A 6,616-nucleotide genomic window follows, 5' to 3' on the forward strand; every position below is an offset into this window, starting at 1 on the left:
CGGTGCGCTTCTCGGCGAGGAGGAAGAGGTGGTCGAGGCGGATCTCCTGGGTACTTCGGGTGGCAGTGAGGAGCACGGTGGCTACGGCGAACGACGTCGGCGACGACGAGCTCCGCTCGGGCGCGTGCAGGGAGGAAAGCAGAGGAGGGAACGGGGTCCAGGGGAAGAGAGGGGAGGTGCAGGGGGCGAGGGGAAGTGCGTGGCGTGAGGGGGAGGCTCGGGAACGCCTCGGTGGAAGCAGGAGGTGGCCGAGGCGGCATCGGCGCTCGCCACCGAGCTGCTTCGGTGCGAGGGGAGGAAGATGACAAGGGGGAGGAGGTGGGCTGGGCCGCCAGGTGGGGGAGCTGGGCCGGCTACAGGTAAGTGGCCCAGGTACGGGTCTTTCTCTCTCTCTTTTATAATTCTGTTCTGTTTTATCTTTTCTATTTTCTGCAATTTGTTTTTGATTTGATTTAAATATCAAATCATTTTATAAAATCCTGGAAACAGTTATGGGTGTTTTCTGAATTATTTCAGTGACCCCTAACAATTTTCCAACATTTATTTGAACATTTAAATTATTTATAGTATTTAAATGCCCAAAGTCAAATACAATATGGTTTAATTCAGTGACCAAATATGCCCTGCAAAAATATAAACCATTTTTGGTAGATGCTTCCACCTCAAACCCGAAATGTTGAACATTTTTAGAGGACATTTTGAGTTCAATGAAAAAGGTTTTATTTTGACCCTAGTTGAATTCATTTGGTGTTAGGGCTTAGTCAATCCCCATCTCAGGTTTAAATGAAATTTAAACATGATGTAACACTCTAATGCATGCACTAGGCATTGTCAGAACTAGGGATGTGACAATAGGTTGACGCCCGGCCGGTCTACGGAGCCCCAAAGCCAACTTATACAAAGTGTCCAGCTCGGTCTCTCCTTTCCTAACTTACATTACAAGTTACATAGTCATGGCAGTTTACCATTATGGGCCCTAATCCGCCTTGGGGCTTCGGGCCTCTAAGCTTCATTTAGTAAAGCGCCATCTTCTGGATCTCCATGGGCTTCAGCATAGTCAAGGGTGAACCGGGCCCTCCTGGCCGGTTTACACTCAGTAGTTATATCCCCAACAAGGGGCGAACATTTAACTTAAAAAATACAAAGGCACTTGCACTCCGGAAATCAACATAACTTGAGAAATGTGAAGCTACATGCACTTTGAAAACCAGCTAATGATCCAAAGTAGTTCAGATTATAAACACTAAATGATGCAAGCACCAAAAAAAAACAAAATGCAACATGGTGTACAAGGACTACAAACATGGCCTGTACCTACTTGAATTATTCGTTCTCTGGCTGAAAATATTGAAGTGTAATTGCACGTATAACCAGTGCGCAAACTGCATATCAATATATCTATCCTGCACAAGTATGCCAATAGTTTCAAACAATAGAATAGAAAAGTATTTATGCTATGTTGTCATGATACGGGGACTTTCTGGTAGATGGCCTCAATGTTTCCTCAAGGTATGAAAATGCACTATAATTTGCTTGTCATCAATGCCTGCAAATCTCTGTCTCTCTCAACATAGTAGATCATCATTAGACACTAAATCCTTCAATGAGCTTGCAAAATGCTTGCATTAGATCCCTCATTAGACACTATATGTTCATCACCAGGAGCATGTAAAATGTTTGCATCAAATCCTTCATTAGCAGTCTGTTCATTAGATACTTCAGGCTCAAGAACAACATGAGCTTGTATGTTTGCACCAGAAACTTGATTAGATACATCACATTCAGTCGGTTCAATATTGATTGGGGGAGTTATAAAATAAGTAGAAATTGGTTTCATTTTCTCATAGATTCCCTACATACAAGCGGTTTTACAACACCGTCAGGTTTAACTATTGGCCCGAAATTGAAGAGTTGAATTAGATATACTCAGGGATGTGATGTACCTGCTTGTTGCGCATGCTACTCTTGCAAGCTGCGACTGTCCGTTTGCGTAAGCTCGATGCCGTGCCCATGCTGCCGCCGCTGCCTCCCATGCAAGCTACACCGAGGGTTGGATCTTCATCTTCTTGTCCTTCCGTTCGCTTGAAGCCCGGCGACCGCCCTCCAACGAGGGCGCGAGGAAGTGCTATGTTGGTCTGTCCAGCGGCGGCTAGGTGAGGAGCAAACCAGACTAGAGGCTGGAGCGAATGAATTGGGACTTTTCCTGTCGTCGATCGATATGGGAGGTGCTCGTTTGGGCCGCGAGCCTCCTATAGGGCCTGCCTTGCACTTATGTTATTGGCCCATCCAAATTGAAACATTTTTCTTCATTTTTTACATTGCCTGCTCGTGCGTTGGAAGGAACAAAACTAGCATGGGCCAACCTGGACGACTCAAACTAGGTGCACACTTTCCAGCCACCCAAGGCGGCCGCCCATACCAGCCCCTATGGTGGCGTCACCCCTTTTTGCGTGTATGATTGGATAGTGAAAAATATTCCAGTGGCGCTTTTGATTTACCTGCAGAATGGTTGAAGTGCTTGTTTCTATGAACTGAGTTCACCAATAATGTGAAGGATGCCGGTCTTTTCATCCTATTGTAGATTGCTTAGATCTCGATATGCCAAAAGTAATCGCATGAAATATACAGTAAAAGCCAGTGTGATGTGTGTGGCTACAACTAGTCTGACTACACGTCCTCATATAACATATCAAGGATGCACCATCTTACCAGATTAATCATTCGACTTACCCATGCAGTGTGGGAAGAAAGAAGTATTGGGACTGCGTATCCAAGCAATTGATGCCATGGACTCCTTCGTACAACCTTCTAAGCGAAAAAGAAGGTGCAGTGTGCCTGTACAAAGAACTAGCGTAAGTTCAGTTACCTGCTTCTCCACTTATTGCAAAATTGTTCAATTACGTTGCATGGATTAATTTAGTTTTCTACTGATTACATAATGCCACAGCCTATTAATCATATTGTAGACTGCGCTTATCTATGTGTTTGATACTTACTGTTAAGAATTACCTGTTTGCCTTAACTTAAATATCTACTTGTTTGCTTAACTGCTTTGCTGCTGCAACAGCGGGTTGCAATGATGTTAATCACTACTTTTCAGCATCTAATTGAAACTCTTTAATTCCTTGTTTGTTTAACTGGTTTGCTATTATAAATCCCAGTTGAGATGTTTTGCTAACTTCAACTTTTCTGAATCCAATCGGAACTTTAATGGCAAAACAGGTTAGCCCAAGATCAAAGAGCGAGGTCCCCATGGACGTTGCATCATCCCACAATAGTGGCACCGACCCAATCGTGCATTATGAATTGCCAACTGCTGATGCTCTAGAGGCTAAACTAGTGGTAGAAAGAGATTCTGCTTCTGCACTTAGAGATGAAGTTGACATGTTGAGGAAGCAAACAACACAATCACAAGCAGTACTCAAGACAACCATTAAATATTTGGTGGATTTCAAAACGAAGCAAGCTGAGACTAAATCATAGGTGAAATGTTCTTTCCATCGTTAAATAACCTTTGTGTTGTCTGTTCATGTAATCAATCAAACCATTTGTTTTAGAGATCATGTAATAATTGTTTTTTTGTTTTTTGGTTTGTAATTTTATTTGAGCACAAGTCTGTATTAATTGATAAGACTCAGAGACATTCCATTTGGATTGTTGTGCAAGACCTACAAATATGCCAATCGGGCTGAATGTGCATTCAGCGATAGTAGTAGTATACATGGACCATAAGTGGCACGCATCGGAAACGGCCAAGATGCTGGCTAAAAAAAGGATGTTGTTGTAGCCAAAAAAAAGTATAGCGGCCTGGCTTATGTATGTTAGTTGATATTATTGATCCGTATAATCTATAAGTGTTTATATGTCTGTTAGTTCTATACATTCTTGGTGGATTGACTCGGTATTTGAATCTTGATACATCGCTTGTGTACATATCTAAATGGAAGTACACATTATGTTGTGTGTGACATTTGACTTGGACATGAAGTGTTCCAAATATTCGAATTCACCTTAAACTGGATTCTAGCTTCTAAATTTGAGTATCGGCATTTGTAAACCATATTCATATATGACAGTGGAATACATCTTTGTCGTCCTTTTGAAGATATATAAAAACACATAGAATGATTTATAAAGATTCATATAGGAATATGATACGTCTCCAACGTATCTACTTTTCCAAACACTTTTGCCCTTGTTTTGGACTCTAACTTGCATGATTTGAATGAAACTAACCCGGACTGACGCTGTTTTCAGCAGAACTACCATGATGTTGTTTTATGTGTAGAAAAGAAAAAGTTCTCGGAATGTCTTGGTAGTCCACGGAGGCACTTTTTGGAATTAATACGAATTTTTGGCGAAATAATTAATGCCAGGGGGCCCAGGGCCTGTCCACGAGACAGGGGGGCGTGCCCCCTGTAGGGCGCGGCCTCCTATCTCGTGGGCCCCCTGGACCTCCACCGACCTCAACTCCAACTCCATATATTCATGTTCGGGGAGAAAAAAATCAGGGAGAAAGTTTCATCGCGCTTTACGACACGAAGACGCCGCCAAGCCCTAATCTCTCTCGGGAGGGCTGATCTGGAGTTCGTTCGGGGCTCCGGAGAGGGGGATTCGTCGCCGTCGCCATCAGCAACCATCCTCCATCACCAATTTCATGATGCTCACCGCCGTGCGTGAGTAATTCCATCGTAGGCTTGCTGGACGGTGATGGGTTGGATGAGATTTATCATGTAATCAAGTTAGTTTTGTTAGGGTTTGATCCCTAGTATCCACTATGTTCTGAGATTGATGTTGCTATGACTTTGCTATGCTTAATGCTTGTCACTAGGGCCCGAGTGCCATGATTTCAGATCTGAACCTATTATGTTTCCATGAATATATGTGTGTTCTTGATCCTATCCTGCAAGTCTATAGTCACCTATTATGTGTTATGATCCGACAACCCCGAAGTGACAATAATCGGGATACTTCTCGGTGATGACCGTAGTTTGAGGAGTTCATGTATTCACTATGTGCTAATGCTTTGTTCCGGTTCTCTATTAAAAGGAGGCCTTAATATCCCTTAGTTTCCGCTAGGACCCCGCTGCAACGGGAGGGTAGGACAAAAGATGTCATGCAAGTTCTTTTCCATAAGCACATATGACTATTTACGGAATACATGCCTACATTACATTGATGAATTGGAGCTAGTTCTGTGTCACCCTATGTTATAGCTATTACACGAGGAATCGCATCCGGCATAATTATCCATCACTAATCCATTGCCTACGAGCTTTTCACATATTGTTCTTCGCTTATTTACTTTTCCGTTGCTACTGTTACAACTACTACAAAAACCCAAAAACATTTATCTTTACTTTCGCTACCATTACTTTTATTATCATACCACTTTTGCTACTAAATACTTCGCTGCAGATACTAAGTTATCCAGGTGTGGTTGAATTGACAACTCAACTGCTAATACTCAAGAATATTCTTTGGCTCCCCTCGTGTCGAATCAATAAATTTGGGTTGAATACTTTACCCTCGAAAGCTGTTGCGATCCCCTACACTTGTGGGTTATCAAGACTAATTTCTGGCGCCGTTGCCGGGGAGCATAGATCTATTCTCTGAGTCACTTGGGATTTATATTTGTCGATCACTATGAAGAACTTGAAAGACGCTAAAACCAAGATTTTGCCCTCAACTACGAGGGGAGGTAAGGAACTGCCATCTAGCTCTACACTAGATTCTCCTTCCGTTATTAGTAAGCTTGCGACACCTAAACCTGCTATTGCTATGAATTCTGATATGTCGCATGTTATTGATGATGCCACTTCTGCTATGCATGATGAAACTACTTCTGTGCGTGATACTACTTTGCCATTAGGTGAATTTCTAGATGAAAAACTTGCTAGAGTTAGGGGGAATGAAAATATTGAAGAACCTATTATTGATGATAGTGATGTTGAAGGTTCCCCCAATGATTATGTATTACCTGTTGTTCCTAAAGGTTATGTTATGAATGAAGAAGCTGCTAGGGAAATTTTAGCTTGCAATGATAGAAATGATCTTAAGAAATTATTAGCTAAATGTAAGCAGCAGTCTCTTAATGCTAGAATGAAACCCGATCCTGCTTTTGCTACTTCACCTATCTATGTTACTGATAAGGATTATGAATTCTCTGTTGATCTTGATATTATTACTTTAGTTGAATCTGATCCTTTTTATGGCCTTGAATCTGAAACTGTTGTGGCACATCTTACAAAGTTGAATGATATAGCAACCCTATTTACTCATGATGAGAAGTCTCGTTATTTATATATCCTTAAGATATTTCCGTTCTCATTAAAGGGTGATGTTAAGACTTGGTATAATTCCCTTGCTCCTGGTTGTGTGCGTAGTCCCCAGGATATGATTTATTACTTCTCTGCTAAATATTTCCCTGCTCATAAGAAACAAGCTGCCTTGCGGGAAATATATAATTTTGTGCAAATCAAAGAAGAGAATCTCCCACAAGCTTGGGGAGGCTTCTCTGGTTACTTAATGCTTTTCCCGATCATCCTCTTAAGAAAAATGAAATACTTGATATCTTTTATAATGGACTAACCGATGCTTCCAAGAACTACTTGGA

The sequence above is a fragment of the Triticum dicoccoides genome, chromosome 5B, assembly GCF_002162155.2.
Source record: "Triticum dicoccoides isolate Atlit2015 ecotype Zavitan chromosome 5B, WEW_v2.0, whole genome shotgun sequence".
Taxonomy (NCBI): domain Eukaryota; kingdom Viridiplantae; phylum Streptophyta; class Magnoliopsida; order Poales; family Poaceae; genus Triticum; species Triticum dicoccoides.